Source organism: Centruroides vittatus, unplaced genomic scaffold, assembly GCF_030686945.1.
Source record: "Centruroides vittatus isolate TY-2023 unplaced genomic scaffold, ASM3068694v2 contig_875, whole genome shotgun sequence".
Classification (NCBI taxonomy): domain Eukaryota; kingdom Metazoa; phylum Arthropoda; class Arachnida; order Scorpiones; family Buthidae; genus Centruroides; species Centruroides vittatus.
In genome coordinates, this window is record NW_027122567.1 from 1,690,691 (window position 1) to 1,716,466 (window position 25,776).

Sequence of the window (25,776 nt, forward strand, 5' to 3'; positions counted from 1 at the left end):
TTTATTCTAAAACTATCAGCACTTCATCAAAAACTACGATTATATGTTTAATTTCTTCATTTTGTCTTCTTTCTAACGACATAAAATACTCGTGGAATTCCGAAAATGCTTTATGATCATAAACTCTGATTTTCTAATCTTTGTTTTTGTAAACTTCATGGTAATGATTTAATATACACTTGAAAATATGTAAATTACTGTAAAAAAATATAGAGGCAATTTTATTAAATCTTGATGTCAATGTTTAACAATTCATAATATTGGCCCTAAAACACACAAAAATATTTTAATATATTATTATTATTTTATAAATATAAAAATCAAAATATTTTTGAAAAATTATTTTGTCATTAACCTATTTGGTGGTTTGTTTTTGGGTTAACTAAGATTAGATGATTATTTTTAATCATTTAATCTTAGTTAATCCAATGATAGTTTAAGTATGTAATAATTTTTTATTCATAATCATTATTTGTTAAACTCTATCCATAAGAATCTTTTATTGAATTATTATTAGCAAGGGTGAGGCCGAAGTTTTAAACGCGAAAACGTGTACGTCGGACGTTCAGCGCCGCTTTCCTGTAAGCCTAGAAGTTTGACAATGGCGTTTGGAAAGTCAGTGGAATCATGCTCGATATTCCAAAGGCCATTGCCAAGCTTCTAGGCTTACAGGAAAGCGGCGCCGAACGTCCGACGTACACGTTTTCGTGTTTAAAACTTCGGCCTCAACCTCGCTGTTATCTTCATGCACAAGACTGGCGCTTAACCCTGGACAAGATGGTTGAGCCCTTTATATGGTACCCTTTGATTGAACAAAAATGAATACAATATAATAATAAACATAAGGAACTATAAACATATGTAAAAAAAATTTCATAATAATAAGAATATTTTTATGCTCCTATTTTATTAATACTGTATTTAAAATTAAACCAGACAGGAATATCTAGATTTATAATTATATTACTCGATAAATTAAACTGATAATGAATTAAACTAAGGTTTTTGGAAAGTTTTTAAAATCTTATTTAAATAGAGATGTCAAAATGCAAAAGATGTCCTTGACATTTTGACATCACTTTATTGTCCACTCCTAGTACTAGCATTAGAGTGAGCCCTAAGAGATTATGCTGCTTGTTAACAATAAATATTATATATATATATATATATATATATTTATTTTATTTGTGTTATTAGTGTATTAGATATAATATCTACAATTTTTAGATATTATATTAAATGTCTGTATTTTACATTATATTATATATAACATTATATATAAGTATTATAAATATTAAAATATTACATTAAAAATTTTCATCGAAATTTTAAGTTTTGGAATTATTAATACTGAAAGAATTACAATTTCTAGATTGTTATTTGAGGATGTTTCTGTTATTGAAATTCTTTTATTTAATAAAAGATTCAATTAAATTTTGAAAATTAGATGATAAAAATCGATTAAAAATAATTTTCTAGATCATTTATTTATTAGATATTTATTTTTAGTTATTTTATTATGTTAAAATTTATAAAATGTGAAATAAAATATAGTTATTATTATTAAACATTTTTATTCCAAATCTTTTCTGTAAGAAACAATTTTTTTTTTCATGCTCTTTATTATTGGATGGATGTAGAAATTCAGAGTAAATAGCTGTAAGTATACATTATTATATTATAATTTTTAATTATATACTGAATATTTTCTCTCTACTGATAGTTTAGGCTAAAATAACTACAGTAGAGCATTGATTATCCGACCCCCGATTAACCGACTTATCGGTTAACCAACCGCGTTCTAGTCGGCAAATTCAAATGTCCGCTAGAGATGTGGCGCTACAATATTTGGTTATGTCTTGGCTACTTTAATATTATTTTTGTTAAATTTTTGCTGTTTTAGCTGGCAGCGCTGGCTCGACCATGAAAGGGAGGCTAGTATTTAAACCAGGCCTAATACACTATACTAATAATGTATTTTTTCATACTTTTCGGTTATCCGACCAACCCCAGTCCTCAATTAAGTCGGATAATCGATGCTCTACTGTATTTATTAGATATTACGTTTTATTATGCAAAAGAAAGCGATATTACAAGTATCGTAACTGTATTAAGTGGATAGAAAATCAATTAAGAAATTTTTATAGATAAACTGCTAACGATGTCACAGCAGATATCGTACTGAATTTGAATAAAGTAACGATTTAATTAGAAAGAAAACTTTCTTATTCCTTGAATATTTTAAATTTCAAAATTATAGATAAATTCATATAATTTTTAAATTGAAATACTTAAAAATTCCAGCAACAAGTTGCTTAACTTTCCCGGCAACATTTGGTGGCGCCAGCTGTTTTGGTGGCATGCTATTTTATTTTTAACTATTATAACATGGCAAAAAGCCTAATTTTGGGATAGGGATGGGTTTTATAAAAAAAATTGTAAATGCTTGTAACAACTAAAATCTCCAGTAGAGTTAGAGTTAATGACGATTTTACTTGTTATTGGCCTTTACAATTATTTTATAAAACCCATCCCTGCCCTCAAAATTAAGTTTTTTGTCATTTTATAATAGTTAAAAATATTTTTTAAAATTAATAATAAAATATTATAACAGATGGCACCACCAAATGTCGCCGGAAAGTTAAGCAACTCGTTGCTGGATTTTTTTATTTTAGAGTTAAAATATACAAGAAATATAATTCTACGATTCTTATTGTGCTGTTTGGAGCACGTGTTTTTTAGTTCATTTTTATGATACAAATTTTTAATTGTTAATAACGTATTTTATTTTATGTCTGTGCGAGGAAAATATATGACTTGTAATTTGATAGCAATAAATGTACCATTAATTTTTTTGCCAATATAAAAATTGAAAAAAAAATTAATGGCTACATTTAGTACTAGTTTCTTGTCATAAATCAACAAACAGAATAAACCAAGAGATAAAACTTAAATATATATATTTTTCTTTATAAAAGAAACGCTTATTTAAAAATAATGAGAATTATCCATGCTTATTTATCAAATAAATTGTTTATGTACTTTATTATATTTTTAAAAAACTGCGATTTTTGAGTCTAGTAACGATACTTTTAGATGTGATTTTGTAGCTAAAATCTGAATCCTCTGGGAACGGCTGATTTAATTTATATTTACATATAATATTTTAATTATTAAAATGAATAGTAATGCCGATGTTTAGAAACAGTTATGTTAGAACAGTATCTTATTTAATATTAATAAGATTTAATAAATAAAAGTTTTAATTTAATATCGTAATTTTACTTGTTCATTTTAACATAAGAATATTATTAATTACAAAAGTACAAGTAATATAGTGATACCGAAGAGAATATAAAATTAGTCTTAAGTGATGATGTTTAACTTTGATGCGTGCACTGACATATCACTTACCCTCCGCTCTTGATTGATTGCAAGCTTTGGTTAGCCATTTGCTCGCACGTGATTGCGTGATACCCTAACGTGCAATCGAACAGATAAATCAGATCACCTCCGTCAGTATTCTTTCCAATCTTGGTTCAGTAATATTCGGAAATGTCGCGCGATATGATCACACGCTCTACTTCTACAACATCCATAGAAAGAATAAGAAATTCGTTTCGTCGTCCTAATAATTTACCTATCGATAGTCATAAAAATGAAAAACTAAGTATTTCTTCGTTGTTAACACCTCAAGGAATTAGATCTCTATCTCCCAGCGGACAGCTACCTTCTCCAACTTCTCCTGTTTACAGATATGCTAGCGTTGAACGATTGGCTCAGAGACAAAATTTTTATGAAAATGTTGAAATGGCGAAAAAAAGTCGCGATATTTTTTCACCTGTAAGTACTTTTCTAATTTATATACATTAAATTTTTCTACTTCCGTGAAAAAATAATTTAAAATCCAAATCTCGAAAGCACTGTTGAAAAATATATATGAAAACAGTTTTTGATTCTTATTTACTTTTATAGATATACAGAGTTAGGAACAGAGATAAATTTAAGATTTAATTAACGTCTGCTATAAGTGCATCATTCATTTTTTATTAATAATATACCTGTATGTATAAAATTGGAAATTAATGTTAGTTATTTATTATTTACTAATTTCTAGCAAAAGTCTTTTGTGATTCTAATTATCATAATTTCATATGTAAGTTTACCTTGTAGTTTATATATTTATTTACGGTAAGTTAATGAGTTATAAATTTTAGACAATTTAATAATTAAAAAAACTTAATATTTTTTCAATAATTAAAAATTATAATAACTATTTAGCACCGCGAAATTGAAAAGATGATAAAGAGAATTTTGTATTTAACAAATGTGAATTGGATAGTTAACTTTTGGGAGGTTTTGGGCCGCCTACTTAATTAATACGAGTGTAGTATGAATACAATCACAATCACTTATTAATTGAATTTATATGGATTATTGAAAATAATTTAAAATTGGATTGGAATTTATGGAAATAATCATATGAAAAACAATAATTTATCTTCATATATATAACTTTCCCAGGATTTATGAGCGTAATAAGTTTCTGAATACTCATAAAGCGAATTCTCATAAATTTGAATTAAATTATCATTAATTTAAATGGGAAAATTATAATACACCCTGAATTCAAAAATATTATCTTTTTCACCAAAATATACAGAAATAATAAATAATATATATATATGTAATGCTCTACAACTCGTGTCATCATATCGCATTGCAACGTAAAAGTTTTTAGCCTAGATCTATAACAAGGTTCAATATCTACAGAACTTCAGACATGCTCGTAAGAATAAAATATTTATAATTCTTGACAAACATTAAGAAAGTTTACCACATAATGTGTTACTAAATATTTCATCATAAAATAAATAAACCATAACACGAAAATATAAAACTTAGTTTTAAATGTTACAATCATCGTTAAAAATAAATTGAATGGGAAGAGAGAAGGTGAGTGAGACGGAAATAGTTGATGTTGTTTTGTACTTAGTAGTTGATACAAAAGAAAGAAGGCAAGAAATACGAGATCGGGTGAGATGATGGGTAACGTGTCATCAAATTATGGGAAAAGTGAAGAGTAATTGTTTGAAATTTCATTAGAGAAAAATGATTTTCATTTATTTATTTTTTCTTTGATGCACACAACAATTTTGTCTTAAATTACAGGTCTTAGATTAAGTCGAAGCTTCAAAATGGATCTGGAACGATTGGATATTGAGGATCTAAATCGTTTGACTTTTCTAGTAAATGTAGAATAGAACACTCGGAAATCGAAATTATATAAAAACGAATATCGTAAGCTGGTCGTTTGTAAAATGAGACGTATTTGTTTGTGTATCGGATTTATATAAGTCATATATATATATTTAAATTTGTTTTATATACAGTATATATAAAACAAATTTTTATATATGTTTACAAAATATAATACAATATTGTTATAATATCCATAAAAATAATATTTGAATTATAAAATTATAAAATTTTATTATTTAAAAGCAGCGTTTTTGAAATTGCTGGTTTTTTATGAATTGAATTAGATTATAGAAATGCGTGTTGATGTATTAAAAAGTCTATGTCGTAAATTTTAAAAAATGCACATTTAAATGTAAATAGTATTTACAAAGGTTAATGACTTAAATTACAGGTTTTAATATAGTCTTAATTTATTTTAATTATTTTTTAGTACAGTAGAGCGTCGATAAGTGGAACCAATTGGGGACTGGGGTCCTTCCAGTTAATGATTTGTTCCAGTTTCCGACTTTGTGCGAAAAAATACATTAACCTGTCTGATGTTCAAATTTTTCTCCGTTGCGTATCGCTTCCTGTTGAATTTTTCTCCGTTGCGTGTCGCTTCGTGTTGAATTTTCGTCGATTTTAAGCCTAACGAAAATTTTTATAATAATCATCGAGGCTATCGTATCGTTAAAAATTATTTCTGCATTTTGTACGAACAAAATAAATATATTGAAGAATATAAAAAACATGAAAATTATACTTCAGAAGTAAATTTAGTATCAAAAACATTCGATTCAGCACGACACAGTCCGACTGAAAATCGTTCCACTTTCCGACCATTCCACTTACCGACGTTCCACTTATCGACGCTCTGCTGTATTTACTTTATTCAATTACAAATTTTGAAAATAAATAAATTACCTTCATTGAAGTCGATGATTTAAAATTCTCTAATTTGATAAGTGCTGTCTACATCTAAATGTACATTTATTTCTTCATGACAAAGAATTTTCTGTTCTGTTGAGTTGGATGAGATATCTAAATTAAATCGGTAGCTGGATGTTAAATAATAATTTATTATTAGGTTGAAATTTTTGCTCGTTAACTCAAGATAAGGAAATTTTAAAAAATAAATAGTAGTAATAATACGGTAATGATGATAGCAATTGTTTTCTTTTGAAATTCTCAAGTATTTTCGCTACGTTTTATTCGTATATTTCTTTATTTCGTGCTTTTTGTATAATATATTTACATGATATGAAGTAATTTTATTGTTTCCGTTATCTCATAGCAAATAACAGCAATCATATTTAAATGCAAACTTTATTTTTATTTTAAATAATATTTTGTAATAACGTTATCATGTTCTTCTATTTTCATCTACGTTGTTTACGAAGAAACAAAATATTACTTTGTAATACTCATTTCGACGGTACTGTAGACTGTAATCTTTCAATGATTCGATAATAACGAATTAAAGTTAAAAGTTTTCCTTGTAAGAATTTCGTCACTAGTCAAATTTTTTATTGACTCTAAAAAATGTCTTTTTATAGAGTTGTGTAAGTCGATTAAAGCAATTTTTCTTTTTGTCACGTTATAATAATCTTCAAATTCATATGTTAATTGAATTGAATTTCATTTTTCATAATTTATTGGCTAAGTTAGTATAGCGTGTGTTTTTGAGATATCACAAATTATATAAAAAGCGATTTCTCTGAGAAACTACGTAATAAGAATAAAATTGAGTTGCTTCACACACAAAAGTTTGAACTTTCTTTTTCCGGAAAACCTTTTTTTTTAAAAAAAAAATACAGTATACAGATACATTAAAATATATATGTATGTAATATATCATCGTAGGAACCTGATGATTGACCAAAACTTTTGTTTCCCATATTAAAAATTAAGTCAGAAAAATACTTTTTATTTTAAATACAAAACATTTTTTAAAAGTTTCATATCTTACTTTTAATTGTAATTTCTTTATTTTTTATAGAATTAATTTTGTAAAATGTCCCTGAAAATTTACCCCTCAAGCTGATTCTTAATTTACTGATGTCCTGAGCTAACCCTTTATAGATGGGTAAACAAATATTTTGATTTTTGAAGAGATCGGTAGATCTCAATAATCTGGAAAACCGCTATAGTATAATGCATATTCTGGCTTCGAATGTTGGATCGATTTTTCACATGTTATAAAGTAATAAAATCTAAACAACTTAATATTTTCTTCCTTATCATAAGCGTGAATGTTAAATTCTGGAATAATTATAACTTTTTGTTTGTTAAAAATTTAAATCATTTTCTTTTTTTATGCTTTAAATCCATATCTTGGTATCAAACTCGATATCGATATCATAGATTTTAGAATATTTATATTGAAAAAATATATGGGGCTCGCTTTATCGATATTGTAAATATGTAACGATTTCGATTTGATATATCGGTTATAAATTCCCTATAAATCCCCACCGGCGTCCAGCTGTCTGTTTGCCGTTTCTTAATTTCGATAACGGAGTTAGATAGATGAAAATCGAGACCATAAACGGAAAACTTAGGAGCCGGAGGCCCTAACTATATATGAACTTTACGGTTTGGTTATCGGTACAGCAGTAATCCATGACGAGTTACGTCGAATAGAATCTTGGTTCATTGAGAAAAATGATATTTTATACAGTATATCGTATCTTTCTAGTATTGAACATTGAAAATTTTGTAACGATGAATATTGTCTTTTATCTATATTAAACAGGGGGACCTATATACTTCCTGTTAAAGTGAAATTCATATAGTCGGGAAAGTATCAAACAATTTATCCAGGAGCATTCTCGTATTATTTGTTCCCGGACAACTCTTCTTCAGGCAGTTCTATCTCTAAACGATTTTTTCCTCGAATAAATCGGGCATGATTCTTCCACGCGACCGTTTTTCCTGGACGACACTTCTTGTTCCAAGAACTCTTTTCTCGAATTTTTTTACATTCTTTCTTATTAGTCTTGCTTAAATGAATCAGTTCATGAAATTTATATTAACTTTCAAACTGTATAAAATTTCATATATTTATGTGTATAAATTTGTCAACTCTTTAGAAACAAAATTTAATTTTATAGAAAATACATTATATTATCTTATTTAGTTATATGAGAACTGAAAATTCCAAAACGAATCTATATAATGGTATATATATAATCGAGATGGGTTGATGATGATGATGATAATAATAAGCCCAAATGGTTAGGAGATGAAAGTTGAAATTTGGTACACAGGGTACGTCACGAGAACGTACACTAAAAGGGGATTTTTCGAAACTCCACCCCACGGGAGAGAGGGAGAGGATTAAGGCTTACCCTGAAGAACTCAGCTTCTACTGTACTATTTTAGATGCTGTTTTTTGCGTTTTTGATTGCGTTTTAATAGGGTACGTACACTAAGAGGGGATTTTTCGAAATTCTCCCGCGGGGGAGAGGTTGTTAACACTTTCCCCCGTGAGGAATGTGTTAACAATGAAAGTGTTAAGAGAAAGCGGCGTGCAAGATTTACAGGCGCAGATGCGGTTTTTTGCGTTTTTGCGGGAAATCGAACGTATTTTTAGACCAATCTAAAAATTCTCTAATTAGTCTGAAAACAGGGGGACCTAATTCTTGCATTTTGTAAAAACGGGTAAGATTGGCTATAACGTAATAATCTTAATCTTCGCTATCGTAACTTTTTGCCCGAGCAACGCCTTAGACCTATCTAGAGCCTGTTCTAGACCTATTTTGATAAACTTGGTATATGTTATATGGACCATGGGGAAAAGGAAAATGTAAAAAAATATATAATTAGTTCGAATTTTTACCACTAGGTGAAAAAATGGCGCATGAAGAACAAGAAACACAAAATGAAAACACGCAAAAGATTTTTATTCACATTTGTTGAATGTGCAATCATTTGCATGTCCAATTACATGTTCAGAACGCCTTACAATGCTGTAAGGTGTTTTGAACACGTGACTGACCAAGTTTCATCAAAATACGTCCACTAGAACAGGCTCTAGACAGGTCTGAGTAGGGCAACTTTAATTATAACCATCCTGTACTTTATTATAAGGGCATGCAGTACCAAGCATTTAAAATAATATATAGTTGGTAATTTCCATGTTATGTAACCAGTTGAACGTATCAATACTCATACAGTAGAATAATAATTATTATTGAGCGATTATTGTTAAGTGATTAAAAGATATCCAGACTTTATGACAGCTCATACCAATAATATAATAATTATTGTAATTATTATTGGCGCCCTCTTCGTAAAGTCTGAATATCTCTTCTGTTGATCACTGATAATCTGCAGAAAAAAGTGGTTTTGCTCTTCATTCGAGGTGTATTCTTCGATCAGGGCAAATCCATGTTCTACCGTATCGTTAATGTATTTCATGGATTTGATGCATTTTTCCGCGGCAATCTAGCTAGAGTTAGAGATCTAATTCTGTGAATTTCGAGTCAAAGACCAAGTGTTTCTTAAATCCTCAAACTATTGCTAATACAAAATAGTCGAAACTTTTTCCAAGGTTTTTCCTGATCGACTGTCGCTCGTTTTGGGATCTTTTCATTACCTTCCTTCTGGAGAGTTCCAATCATTTCGGCTTTTGTATCTCTTGATACTCTTTTATCGAAGAAACCAAAGGCAACCAACTTTTCGCCAGTACTTCTTGCTTCGAAGGTATGTAGCTTTTTTCTAGATATTTCACATGATTGTTGTCCGATTAGACAAATACTCGTCATTTTACGTATACCAGGTCATAAAATGAACCAGTCGCACGTCAGTTTCAGTTTCACTAGAAACTTACAAACTGGGAATGCATTGTATTGTAATCTCCTAACAGAACACTTCTCTTGTTCTTGCTACAGCTTGTACAGCTTACTGGAAGACCACTCATGGGTGAATTTCATTTTGGCTGCCTAAAATCACTACCCCAAGTAGTCTAAATTTGTAGTATAGGCCTTAGATTGTTCCAGAAAGTTGTAGAACATTCTGGAAGGTTCTAGATTTTTCCAGAAGATCCGATATGGACTATTATAGAACTTGAAATAACATTGTGCGCCTACTGTTGTACAGTACTTGCGTGGGATTTCTATTTCAATGCTGAGTGGTCCTATGCTTAGCATTATAAAAACTAACTAAATTTTTGATCCAATTTTTGAAAAAATAATGTAACAAATTCAAAATGTGCTCCATCCAACTTTTCAAACTTAAATAAGAGCCACCGTAATATGTATTGATATATTATAAACAGGGTGATTCTACATTGTTACCATATCCATGTCTCTTACAACCGGAAACAAAAAACTGCTTACAGAATATGGAAGGTGACTCAAAATGTTGCGCATTGATTTGGCAACGATTTACTTCGCTGCATTAATGTTTAGGAAAGGGTTGTCCAGCCTTTTTTCCTAATGGGCCAAATTAGAAATTTACGTATATTCAGCGGGCCACAAAGGTACCTTATATAAATATCTTTTTTTAAAAAGTTCAAAATGTGAATATTAAATTTTAATAATACTGTATTTTTCTAATTATATAAATTTATTATTTATTGATAGTAAAAAAAGAAATTATACTCATACAAAATAAAAATAAATTCAATGCGATTTTTGGCATTGCATTCCTTTCATAATACTGTATTGTCAATATCTGCTTTTATGGCACTAGTCTTAATTGTAAGAATGTTAGTTAAATGGGAATCTCTCAACCTATTTCTTTCAGCAGTTTTGATGTTTTCATGCACAAAAGAATTGTTCACAACAGTATGTACTACCCCACATGCATAACAGTTTTCTAGCACCAACTACGTAAAAGTGTATCCAGTGAAACAGAATAATTTTTACAACATACTTTACCAAAATATAGTAGAGAGTCGTTAATCCGAATCAATTGGGGACTGGGGTGGTTCGGATTAGTGATTTGTTCGGATAACCGATTATGTACGAAAAAATATATTAATCTGTCCGATGTTCAAATTTTTCTCCGTTGCGTGTCGCTTCATGTTGAATTTTCGTCGATTTTAAGCCTAACGAAAATTTTCATAATAATAATCGAGGCTATTGTATCGTTAAAAATTATTTCTTTATTTTGTACAAACAAAATAAATATATTGAAAAATATAAAAATTATACTTTAGAAGTAAATCTAGTATCAAAAAAGTTCGATTCAGCACGACACAGTCCGACTGAAAATCGTTCGGATAAACGACTCTCTACTGTAAATGAAAATGTACTTAAAAAATTTAGGGTGCAGTGGACCGCGGGTTGGACATCCCTGGTCTAGAGATTCAGCGGTACCTCGTACTTCGCTAAACTCGACAAAAATTTGCCTCGGAGTTCGAACTGCGTGCGCTGTGAAAAAATGAACTCGAAGGGTAAACCTTATTTGTTGTGCGCCAATGTCACTTCTTGCTGTCGCATTACACTTGTATGTTTTCAGTGGTTTTCTTTGCTTTAGTTTTGTTTGGTTATATATATTTCTGTTACTCGTCAATTTTAACAATTTCTTTCTGCAATTTTTCTTCGTTGACAGCTTTTGGGCGCTCTCTAGTTTTCCATCCTTTAGTTCAAAATTTTCCGAATGGAACTTTTTAAACCACATTTGGCACGTTCGACGTTTAGGAGCATTTTTCCATAAACATTGCGATTTTTTTTCTGTTTGTACGGCGTTATATTTTTTCCGAAGCTCATAAAGCATAATATTCCTGATATGCGTTTTATCCGAAGACGTTTCAACTTGATTTTATTCTAACAAAATCTGAAGTAAAAAGTTTAACATGAACTTCTAAACAAAGAATACAATCTCACATTAGCAATAATGTGTTAAATTTCACAACCATTATAGTTAATTATTAAATTTCGTCTTTAAATAATTTTTTAGTCGATTCAAGAAGACGTAGTCTGTTCAAAAAGTAATTTTTGGGTCCACCATTTATTTCTTAACTGTGTTCTAGAACACCCTTTGACGACCGGACCTTTCCTTTGAGGCTGCTAGGCCGCCGGGTTAAAATAGTTCCTTTAAAAAAACACAATAAAACATCCAAATTAAAACAAAGGTAAAAATTCAGAAATTGGCGGATCTTACAGACATCTTCAATTTTAATCTATCCAGTGGCAGACTTCCAGACTTTTATATCCACTTGAGGAGCGCTGTTTAATGCAGATTTCTGGTGTCCCCCTGGTGACGAATTAACTTTAAAATTTTTGATTATTAAATTTCGTCTTTAGATAATTTTTTAGTCGAAATTTAATAATCAAAAATTTTAAAGTTAATTCGTCACCAGGGGGACACCAGAAATCTGCATTAAACAGCGCTCCTCAAGTGGATATAAAAGTCTGGAAGTCTGCCACTGGATAGATTAAAATTGAAGATGTCTGTAAGATCCGCCAATTTCTGAATTTTTACCTTTGTTTTAATTTGGATGTTTTATTGTGCCTTTTTTAAAGGAACTATTTTAACCCGGCAGCCTAGCAGCCTCAAAGGAAAGGTCCGGTCGTCAAAGGGTGTTCTAGAACACAGTTTTTTTTTTTTTTAACTCTTTCCGCCCTGTGGGCACTAAGAGGGCCTCTTTTAGTCGGCCCATTATGGGTTCGGCCAGGCCCACAATGGGGCGACCGGGTGGTGAGGGACGGGTCCCCCCAGAGCGGTAGGCTGCCACCTTTACCGCTCGGCCATCCGGCCGTCTCTAGAACACAGTTAAGAAATAAATGGTGGACCCAAAAATTACTTTTTGAACAGACTACGTCTTCTTGAATCGACCATTATAGTTAAATCACACATTTATGTTTAAGTAGTAACAACTGTTTAAAATACTAAAAAAACTTCGTTCCACCCAATACTTTTTAAACATGATATCCGATGGGATCGAATCAGGACGGGTCGAAAAATCCCGAGGAATTTTTCGGGGGTGTTCCGACCGGATATGTCGAGCCCCGTCCCTCACTACCCAGCCGCCCCATTGTGGGCCTGGCTGAATCCATAATGGGCTTGCTATAAGAGGCCCTCTTAGTGCCCACAGGGCGGAAAGACCAAAAAAAAAAAAAAATGTATAGGCTTTCATATACAGTGACGCGTTTTTGACGTCCAAAACGAAAGGCGACCACGTCGTACAATTTTTTTTTCTGAAAAATTATTTAAGCAATACGGGTGTACTATAGATTACCACCTATGGAATTTCAGGACTTTGATTATATATTTGAACTCAGGGGATCGAGACGAGTTCAACGGTACCCTATTTTTGGACCGGAGACGAAAAATAAAAAAGTTATCGTACTTTTTAAGTTACCATATTTTTTTAATGCTCTCACGAAGACGGCACCATAGTTGCTAGTACTGCCATTTTGCGGTAAAGTCTGCAAACCATGACGTCGGACTACGGTCATCTCCAGTAGGGTTAAACACGCGATACGAGAGCGGAGAGAGCGACGCGACTTCCGATCATCGCGCGATCGCCATTTCGGTTAATGTTACTTATGGCAGCGAACATGGCGGCCGTTCCCAATGTTCGTACTCCCGACTGACCTCCCGGAGGGGAGCTGCCGGCAGGCCGCCATGTGCTAAACGTCAGTAGTTATTGATTCACGGTAGTTCTTGAACAAAGTAAAAGAAAAGGGGAAAACGTCTACTAAAGGCAATTTTAACGACAAGCGACGCGACTCCGACTTAGCGGAGAGAGCGACGCGACTCCCTATCATCGCGCGATTCGCTGGAAAAAAGTATGATAACTTTTTTATTTTTCGTCTCCGGTCCAAAAGTAGGGTATCGTTGAACTCGTCTCGGTCTCCTGAGTTCAGATATATACCCAAAGACCCGAAATTCCATAGGTGGTAATCTATAGTATCCCCAGAAATACATCCAATTTTTTGCGAAAAACAAACATTTTTAGTTTTTGACTTACTTTTTAGTGATGTTATTAATATTAATATTATTATTGCTGTGCTTTAAAAACGCGACCATATTTTTTGATTAATATATATTTCGACGTTAAAATTTAAAATTTTATAGTAAGTTTATGAAAAATAATGTTTATGAAATGATAAAACTTTTATTTGGCTATTTAATCATTTGAAAAAAAGTTTTTAAACTCAGTGTATTAATTTGCAAATTTATCGCGGGGAACAAGTGAATATTTCATTTTAATTCAAGCCGACAAAAAATTTCATTCATTAAATAGTATCGAAAAGAGTTTGAAATAAAATTTCAAACAGATTTCCTTTTTCGGTTTTCCTTAAAAATTGAACCGCTCTACAACCAATGCCGACTCGTTCTACTGCAGGCGCATAATCATGAAAGTAGACAGCGATGTAACAAGTGACTGAACCGATCAGATGCAAAGTAAACATGATTTCATTTTTAGTTTTTAAACATGAGATTCCCCTCACTTTAGCGAATTTCCCTAATTAAAGTCTATAGGCTTACCGAGACGCTCGTCCATTTTTGCGGCTATTGCGGTAATAATAATTTTTCTACCGCTAATTTCCCTGAGACTGCTTTAATTTTCCTCCGAACTTCGTTCGCGAGACCTGCACCATGGAACTTACTACGGAAAAAGATCCACCTTCAAATAATGCTATTCGAGTTTGTTAAAGCAATTTCAAGACACTGATAGTGTTCAGCACCAAAAAAGGAGCGAGAAGATAACACTTCACTGGAAAATATTGATTGAGTACAGGAAGAGTTTTCTTGGAGTCCGCAAAAATCAACTAGACTAATTTTTGCTGTTATGTATACCACAAAAGAGAAATCGATAGTCCAAAGGTGAATGTCTGTTGTGCTTTGTCACGTTTCGATGTTTTGGATTCTTTTTCTTTGCGGAAAAATAGTTACAGCGGTGACCAATCTGGACACGTATCTGAAGTATCTGTTTGCCAGAGTTGGAAGATCAGACAAATGAGTCAAATGTGGTTTCAGCAAGATGATACACTGCTCCATTGGGCTTTTAGGCCTATAATTTATAGGCGTGACATATCACATGTGGAAGGAATCACACGCCGCCTGATTGCGCAACGTTTTCACACGCGGCAATTTGTGGCAGATTTTCAGTCTGTATCGTAATAGTTGTCGAAAAGATAGATTACTCCTCAGATTTTTAGAATTATACATTTACGTCTTAGAAAGTAAGCTTTCAGTAATAAATAAATGTGATGCTTGCACTTTAGAAATAATATGGATTTGGTTAGGAGTTGTTCTCCCTTTTTAATTTGTATAAACTCTAAATTTAGTTAATTTTTAGTTTACTTAAAAGTGCTGACGCTTAATCAAATTTCAACTCAAAACTACTTCTTGTCTGTTTTGTACACGCATATCAATATATATATTCAAAAATTTTTAATAATAATAATTTATGTGAATGAATGTCTCTTTAATCCGAATAAATAAATCCGGTAGACTTCCTCACAACTATTACAGCTACTCTCTCACAGTTCCTACATCACTAGCTACAGTCTACCGGATTTATTTATTCGGATTAAAGAGACATTCATTCACATTACGTATATACAGCTACCACATCTGACATTGAGAATAATAATTTAAATTTTTTATCATTTTTTTTTGTTTTTATCTTAATTTATAATTTTAAATGTAAAAAGAATTCTGTTCCGTTTATTGTATGACTTGAACCGATCGAAAACGTTCTAACTGTCCTAAATGCTTTTGATAACATCAACTTTTATTTCTTTATATCGTTATAATTAAGAAGAATATTAGTATAAAAATTTACCCTAAAAATTATTTTATTAAATTGATTGTGTTTTAATTAATTATTATTTATTTAATCATGGTGGCTAAGCGAATAGTTTTATTGGACAGGAGGACTGAAAACGAGAGATTACGCGGATCAGCAATTGTTACAATGTGCGAATGTTTGGCATTATTCGAAGTTTGCGTTCAAAGTTGCATCAGATGCGTTAAGAAAAAGTTTAGAGTCTAACTGGCGTGACCTTGCCTCAGCTTCTGCGTTGCCATGGTAACTGTGGTCTTCTTAAGACATTTCTCGCTAGAAACAATCAAAAGTATGACTAGTATGTTCTAAGTTCAGTCGGAAGTGACTTTTCCCATATTTTCTCACATCTCATTTTTGTATCATCCTCACATTGAGTCGATCAATCACATAATCTATAGCCTACAGAGAAATAGGTTATAGATTATGTGATTCATTGTTAAAAGATTTAGAGCGAAATGATATGTGCTGAGATTAGTAATATTATAAGATGATCAAATATATTAATTAGAAAAAATCGTGTATACAGTAATTACGTATATTCAAAGAATATTATAGTGGTAGAATTTTATTAAAAAATTAATTTAATAGATTTAGTCTCTTCAATGAGTGGGCTGCAATTTTAAAAAAACTGTAGACCTATAAATTCCTTTTGTCTCCGTCTGTCTTCTGTCTGTCTAGCTTACCTTAATCTCGGGAACGGAGTTAGACGAAAGTTGAGACCAGATATGAAAAGCTTAGTGGACAGGGAGTCCGATTAATTGTATATGAACTTTCGATGCAAACCGGAAGTCACGTTATTTCAATTAAAAAAATGTTTCCCTGTAAGAAGTTAGATGACGGCATAGCTCTGTTGCTAACAGGAAAAGTATTATGTACAGGGGAAAGACACTACTAATTTGAGGTGGAAAGTACATTTTTTAAATTAAATAAATTTTAAAATATATGATTATTAAAAATTGCAGCCCAGCATTGTGACGATGTCAAAGGGAGAAATTGGAAGATTTTATTAATTATAATAATTTTTACCTTAAACATAATTTTCTAGTTTTTATATACTAAGAAAGCAGTTTGTTTACAATACAGCATGTTTTATGAATTGGTGGTTTTAAAAAATTGATGAATACTTTTTATAGTTTCGTATTAAATTAGGGGGGTTGTTCTAAATAGCAACATTCGATTATTACAGTTTAATATCGTAAAAGGCTTTTCCAGTTAAAGAAAGGTTTAGGCGAAACACTTCAGAATTCTGAATATTCAGTATAAACTTTTACTCAGAACGGAATTTGAATGAATATAAACTAAATAATTTGAATTAAAATTAGTTTAAAAGTTATAATTCATTACAGAGAATATTTCTAATAATCGTAAGTTTAAAAAACATGTTTGTAAAGTTTACGAAAATATAATATCGTGCTGTACTTCTAAAAACAAACAAGTAAAACGGCAAAGCCGTATTTGGGACAAGACTGTCTCGGAGACTCACTACTAAGCGGGATCACTTTGACACTCACGGCTGGTCTCGTTCTCATTCTCCAATCATCTTTGGTATCGCATGTTACAATTAACTTGTAACATGGAATTTAATAGAATTAAACTTACAATTACTATATAACTGATGACAGTAATTGTACTATGTAGTACTATATGACAATTTCACAATAAGAAAAAAAGTACGCTGCAAAAAGAATCAGTACCGAAGGGTGATAGGTGACATCATTCAGTATCTAAAGGCGTACACATTCTCAATAATTTGGCACTCTCGCTAATTTGGCTACCCGTTTGCGCAAAGGAATTGCCAGATTAGCAAGAGTCTAGTGTAATTAACAAAACCTCTTGCAGAGTTGAATGTTTATATATACAGTATGTAAACTTATAATACGGTATATTGATATATATAGTTTTTATTTTCTTTGTAGTATATTTAAGATATAAATTGACAAACTTTTTGTTGCACAATAATAATTATTACATCAAGGTTTACTTTGCAAATGTCGGTGTAGCTTCCAAACAGTGATGCGGCATACATCTTGTTTGAATTTTAGATTATTCCATCTCAGCGTATTTACATTTGTAGCTGCGTAACATTTTTATCTCTCAAATTGCTAATGACTGTGGCTGGGGAGAATAACATTGTCTTTGATGAAAGTCAAGAGGAATAAAATCCGGAGAGCGTGAACACAATTGGATGGGACAACCCTTTTGGAGATTTTGGCACGTACTTTAAATCTATGATGCAAAATTTTCTCACTTGCCAACCGAAATTTTGGGAGCATATTATTTATCGGCTATCTATTGGCTAGACGATGCTACCGAAAAGCTAGATTTGGAGGATTTTCCACTAAATTGGCAATCTGGTTGTAAGTTAAATCAAAGGAAAGATGTCTTGGAAATAGTGTTTGTTTCTTTATTGCATTTTGATTAAGTATCGCTCTACTCAATAAAATTGTATTGTATTGAATTAAAATATACAACTCAGCGAAGATGTTGGATATTTATTTTTTAAGATGAGCCCTGGATTGCGTGCCGGAAGAAAGTCGTTGGCGTGCCACGTTTGGTACGCGTACCAAGGGTTGCCCACTCCTATGATAGGTTTTCTACGCCAAATTCATGTAGAAAACTCGATAAAGATTATGAAGCTTCCAGTTGTGGTTGTCATAACTTGACTGCCGGTATACTATTGCAATGAGTTTGTTTTAAGTAATAGCGGGGTTGAGGCCGAAGTTTTAAACCCGAAAACGTGTACGTCGGACGTTTAGCGCCGCTTTCCTGTAAGCCTAGAACTTTGACAATGGTGTTTGGAATTTCGAGCATGATTCTACTGACTTTCCAAACACCATTGTCAAACTTCTAGGCTTACAGAAAAACGGCGCTGAACGTCCGACGTACGTTTAAAACTTCGGCCTCAACCTTGCTAGTATTATAGTCATTTGGAGAGAAAATTCGATCTATTAGGATGCACAGTTTAGAAGTAGGTTTTAATTTCGTTTTAAATTAAAATTTAGTTAAATGATAAAAATTAAATAGGTGCTCAAAAGTTGTCTATATTAGTGTAAATTCTTTGTTGTTGAAATATTGCTTCCAATTATCGTTAAGTTTTCGTTTATAAAAAAAAATTCAATGAGTTATACAAAATTCTAAATTATTTGTTTATATTGATTATAATCTATTCTTCATTAGAATTTAAATAATTTTTAAATTTTAAGCTAAAATTTAAAAAGCAGCTTTAAAACCAAATATTATTTGCTAGAGTTATTTTTATGAAGTCTGAATTATTTTAAATTATGCAAAATCATTGGAAAATATTGGTTCTCAGAAGCGTAAGGTGTGTGTGTCAAAGTATTCAAAGAATCTGAGTGTATATTGAAAGATGAGACCAGATATGGAAACCTTAGGGGCAGGGGCAGGAGGCTCCGATTAACTATATACGAACTTCGGATGCAAACCGGAAGTTATATTATTTCAATTGAAAAATTTTCCTCTGAAAGAATAATTGCTCGTTTTTTTCTGTTTTTCTTTTGCATTTTCAATAAATTGGTTTTGGTGTTTCTATTTGCTGTTTTATTTATTGTCATTAATTAAAACTTGTCAGGGTTCCAACATTTTTTACTAAGATGAAAGAGGGTTCCGCGATAAAAATAAGTTTGGAATCACTGTTTTATACTATACTTAAATTGAGAAATCTACTACACATATAAATACAGTAGAGCATCGATTATCTGACCCCGATTAACCGACTTATCGGTTAACCAACCGCGTTCTAGTCGGCAAATTCAAATGTCCGCTAGTGATGTGGCGCTGCTATATTTGGTTATGTCTTGGCTACTTTAATATTATTTTTGTTAAATTTTTGCATGTTTTAGCTGGCAGCACTGGCTCGACCATGAAAGGGAGGCTAGTATTTAAACCAGGCCTAATACACTACACTAATAATCTATTTTTTTCATACTTTTCAGTTATCCGACCAACCCCAGTCCCCAATTGAGTCGGATAATCGATGCTCTACTGTATTATCTAAAGATATGCAGAAACAATGAAATTTTAATTCAAAATACTCCGAAAATACCTTGAAAACTCGATCAAATCTTCGAAGAAGAAATAACGGCGATATATCGCGTTCTGTTCAAGATTTTATACAAATAGAAAACTTAAACTTCTACTTAATCACATTTAATTTAATTAAATTACGATATTTTTAAATTAATTTGGTCGAACCAGTTTTGTTCATATTTTAATTACTGTATCAAACTAGCTTAAACGACTAACTAGCTTTACACTAAGGAAACATATACTGTATCAGTGTATCAAACTTCAACGAAAAAGAAGGATACTTTTTCCAGAATTTTGGCATAGTTTGTTAATTCACAATCGTTGTTGTAAATTCGGAATTGTATTATGTAATCAATTTTGACTTGTCAACTACAAATACTGTAAAACCGACTCAACGGACAATTTCCGGTCCGTATTTTGACATACGGACCGGGAAATAATGTAAAAATTAACACATTGTTAATTTTGCAATGCTTTTTATACTGTATATGATTAAATTAACAGGATATTGTTATTTTATTATTATTATTATTATTTCAAATCCAAGAGTCGCCGCTCTTAATTACACGTCACAACGGGAGTGTCTCTCTATATCATCATCTGAAGACGAATAACTAGGAAATTTTTTGTGGTTTTTGTCAAATTAAAATTTTATTTTTTTAAGAACGTTAACTGCATTTAACTAAACAAACAAGTAAATCGGTAAAACCGTATTTGGGACAAAACTATGTCTGGAGACTCACTAGTAAGTGGGATCACTTTGACGCTTAAGGCGGGTCTCGTTCTCATTCTCTAATCTTTGGTATCGCTGGTTTTGAGTGCGATCTTTCAAACTTCGCCGGCCTCGGACACGAGGTCATCCACGAGGCATTTTCGGTGAAATTAACCTATTCAATTTCGAAATTTCTCTGTTGCGTGTCGCCCGGATTGAATTTTTGTCCATGCCTGACGAAAATTTCCCGTTTTTGAAAAAATTAATCGTGGCTATCGTATCGTCCGAAATTTATTATTTTTTTATTTTGCACAAACTATATATATATATTAATAAATGTAAAACGAAAACAAATTATATTTCGGAAGTTAGTTTTAATAAAAAATTATAACGACTAGCGCCATCTGCTTTGAAAAAACGTTCCGATGCTGAATGAGATATCTTGGGTCAATTGGTCAAGGTCAGCACGTGGCGACCAGAGATATGTGGGGAATAACACGGAACAGGTAAATGAGTTTTTTTTAAAAATTCAAAGATTTGTCAAAATTCGATTTCTCATTTCGAACTTCCCAACGCACCTGTTTGTTAAAATTCGATTTCACAATATTCGTATTTCCAATGCATTTTCGAGTAACGCATGCGCAAATCTCGCACTAAGAGTGTCGCCATTTTGAGTTTTATTTTGACTCAGTTCTCGGTCCCCTAAGTACTGTACCTACAAGTCTGGATTTTTTATGCACGCATGATTTGGGCACCTAATACTCTGTGCCAGATTGCAACTTCTGATATGTACTCCTTCATACCTCTAAGCTGGTAACACAGCAGGCAGTACAATTTTATAAACAAGACATAGTCTTGTCAATAAATAAAGTGTATTTTCCACAAAAATTGTTTGTTTATTTAATTCGATTTAGATCGTGTATTTGCTTATTACAGTCTCAGAACTATGGTGATTACATAAGCAATAATGCATACAGAAAACTTTTCTGTGAAATTAAACTTCTCATACATACATAATTTTACCTACACAAACGTATCTAAATAAATAAAAACATATTTAACAGATATTTGGAAAACCAACTTTATTATATAATGGACTTTCAGTTTTAATGGAAACCCTCACTTCAATTAGTCCATTAAGTCGACGTTTTACTGTATTTACCAACAAGCTACAATATTCTAGCTCATTGGTATTTCTTTTCTAGATTATAAGACATAATTGGTAGTTTCATTTGACTGCAGTTAATTTTCCTGTCTTTTACTGTTAAATTTTTGTCTGCTAAATATATCAATCAATGTATTAATATTTTTTAAACATGAGTTTGTTGAATGAAACTTAATTTTATTTGATATAAGGTAAATCCCAAATCTTTTTGCCAGCTGAAATAGAATGCTGTTCAGTGGTTTTTTTTTTCTTTTGCTGAATGAAAATGGGAAAAATAAAATTTTCATCTATAACTATTTTATAAAATCAAACATTTTTATATGATTGTTGGAAATTAAATTTGCTTTGAACTTTAAAACTGAATAAGAAAAGAAGTTGAATGCTATTTATTTTTATCAGAATTGTGTGTATTGTTTATTATTATTGCTAATCTTAGCAAATAAACTATAGTTATTGGTGGATGAAAAATGTTGGTGTCTTTTAAGCTAATACAGTTTGCAAAATTTACAAGCAAAATTCAATTTGAAAGTCAAACAGCTTTTTACGGTATTCTTACAATGCTACCACTGACCATATTATCAATGTCATTTAAAGAAATAACCTAACATTGGAGATACTAGAGAAGCAGATAAGTATGAACCTCTTTCTTTGCTGTTCTGTTCATTCCTTAATTTCTTAAGTGCTTTTCTTATTTTATTCTTGTTTCTTTTGGATGAATGCTCAAGAACTTTGCCTTCTACCAAACTTTTTTTCCCATTTCTATTAACATGAGATTTTCTTGCTATATGAATTGTTTTTTACAACACAATTTTATTGGCTGTTCTTACCCTACTGGATAGTGTTTCATCTCGTAACAAAATATACTCTTGAAAGAAACATTGATTACCGTACATTCTGAAATTTGATCCCATTTGGGATTGTGTTCTTTCTAAATTTTATTAGTATAAATAAATTCAATTGATTTTGCAAAAGTTTTGCAGAAAAAAGTATTTCTTTAATGATCTTAATCTCTCTAATTTAATGTATATTAAATTTATTTATTATAGTTACTTAATTAAATAATAAATTAATTATTTATTACTTTCATTAAAATTGCATAAACTTCCTTTAAAATTTTTTACATTTTGTAAATTTTTATTAAAATACTCTACTTTTGATTAAAATTATTAGGAAAGATGCAAAATATTTTATGGTTTATTGAACAGGCCTCGGAGTCGCTCACTTTTCTCACTTGTACTCACTTTTCTGAAGTATCCTCACTTTTCTCACTTTTCAGGTCATTTTCTCACTTTTCTCACTTTTTTGGTCATTTTCACGTGCTTAATTAAGATGTGGGGCAAACCAAAAATAATTTTAAAGCCAAACGAATTGCCGAATTATCGGACTATCAGAATAGAATTTTTTAGAAGAAAATACGCGGCCCTGAGCAGACTCAAAATTGCAACTGCCCGCTCAGTGTCGTTAGGTTATAGAAAACAAAAATTTATTTAACGTATTTAAAAAAATCTTTTATGCACTTAAAAAATCCCTCTCATTACAAATTCAGAAGCCAGTGTTGAGTAAAGTTATGTACTCATGCCATATTTTCATTATTCGCCAAAATCTACCTTATCCGAATTGCATTTCCTTCTACAGAGTTTAAAAATAAGTATTCTAAGCATCCCTGCAGTTTTGGCTGTTTTCTAAGAAAATCACTAAAGTCCTTTTGCAGGGGAAAGCACATTACGCAGAGGGATTAATCTCTCAAGCTGACAACACTGCTGCCGCTTTTAAATTCAAAATATATAATTATTAAAATTAACACGAGATAGTAGCGTAACCTCCTACCACTAAAAAAGATTTCGTTTCTGACCATTTAGTTATCCTGGTTATAGCCCAATAATTTGGCAGATTATTTGGTTTTAATTAACAATCGGGTTATGGAGTTGTCGTTTACAAAAATATTTTTTTACTTGATTTATCTTTAAATAATTTCATAAACTTGAGTTTAATAAAATTACTTTAATGATTTCATAGCATATTGTTAACGTTAAATCACATCTACATCTTCCCATAAATGTATGTTTAAATTGACTACAAGTATAATTATTCCATATAGTAAGTGTTATTTTCATAAAATGTGTGATTACTTTGCTTGTGAAATATCCATTTTTTAATCTTCTCTTATGCCGATTATAATTGTGCATTAATTGAGAGACTAAAAAAGTAAACGAAAATGTAAATTCATATTTACATATAAAATTTACCAAATAAATTAAAATATTCGAAGTGTTGTAAAAAGTACAACACGTAATTGCTTGTGAGAAAGATTTTCACACGCTTCCCAAAGGTTAACAACTTTGCAACGATGTTGGTTTTTATTCATCTGCAGGAAAAAGTTTTTTGTTATTTATGAAATCATTAATAAAATATTATTTTACTTATATTATTTGGAGTATATTTATTTCAGATTTATTATTTTATTTGGAAATCAATATTTACACATCTCGAAGCATTAAAAAATAAACAGTTTCTGATAATGATAAATATCCGAGAATAGCCAAATTAGTGAAATCAGCATCGAAAATCCCGTTCCCATGAATGAGAGGATCAATTTTATGCCGGGCACTTTCTCCTGATAGAGCATCAGTGTTGGAAAGAATGCTTAATTCACTTTTGATTGTTAAGGAGGGACTAAACATGTATGACCAAAGCCCACACCTTGTACCTATTGCAAAGGACGACTGAAATTAGCTTCCTCGGTGCATAGAAATTATCAAGAACGATTGGAAAATGAAAAGAAGTTAAAAGAATAAGAGAAACGGAAAAAAGAGCACAGAAATGTTTTGAAGAACAACAAAAGAAAGCTGTTCGTAACATGAAGATTATGGAACGGCAACTGAGTTTAAACCAGAAAAATGTAGAAGAAAATGAAATACATGCGACAGTCTAAGTTTTGTTAGAAGCAGCAAACAAAAAAACTGGAGAAGGCTATTAACAGCAAGAACATGAATGAAGTACAAGCAGCACGTGTGATGCTTATTAGTGTTAAGTGTTCAAAAGCAAGAGGAAGCGAAATAGAAGGAAGTTGATAACATGCAGAATAATCTTAATAAAAGAACATCATCTTTCATGACTGATTATTTACAGAAGCCAAAGACTTTTCAAGTATTCATGGTTTACTGAAAATACAAAAGCCACTGATTATCGGGAAACAGAAAAAAAAAACGCGATATAACCGAGTAATAAAAATTCTGGGCTTTTACTAAACAGATTATACATGCTATGGAATCTCTGTTCTTTCATCAGCAAGTGTTTCTGATATAAAATAAGCTTAGTTTTTCAATCCTGAATTTTATTCGTAGGTTATATCGAATTACCGGTAATTGACGTTTACGTAAACATCGAAACCATGAACGCCCATTTAGCATTGTTTCTTTAACAATGACATTGAAAGACAAATACTGTCGATATAAAAACATCAATTGCGATTTTATTATACAGTACTATATAAATCGCTTATTAGAAATTCGTGTAGTTTATATTTTTCAATAAAAATTATAAATGCTGTAATTGAAAATTTAAAAAAAATGAATATTGAATATATAATAGAACATCAAAACTTATAAAATTACAGAGTAAAAATTCTCTAAAAAGCAAAATGAAGTTACTACTGTATAAAAATTTTAGAAGTTTTCGTTCAGAATCAGAGAGATCTTTTCCTTACACGTTATGCGGTGAATTCGAAATTTCACACCTTTATGTGAATTGACGCAATACCGTTAATTCACATAAATGTATGAAATTTCGAATTCACAGAAACTTGTAAATGAGGAGACTGTACTTAAAACTAATAAATAAACAACTTTTATATCAAAA

General features: G+C 31.1%; 1 protein-coding gene across 3 annotated transcripts in view; it reads left to right on the forward strand.

Moving 5' to 3' along the window:
* LOC136982987 (septin-7-like) overlaps positions 1-25,776 on the forward strand; it is a 91,718-nt gene that overhangs the window by 29,070 nt on the left and 36,872 nt on the right. For 2 of the 3 annotated variants that reach the window (XM_067279581.1, XM_067279583.1), the window contains exon 2: positions 1,641-1,659. The gene's annotated coding sequence lies outside the window, so the exon portion shown is untranslated. Of the gene's footprint in view, positions 1-1,640; positions 1,660-7,243; positions 7,328-25,776 lie in introns of those variants that run through there. The other variant, XM_067279582.1, reaches the window with a different exon arrangement.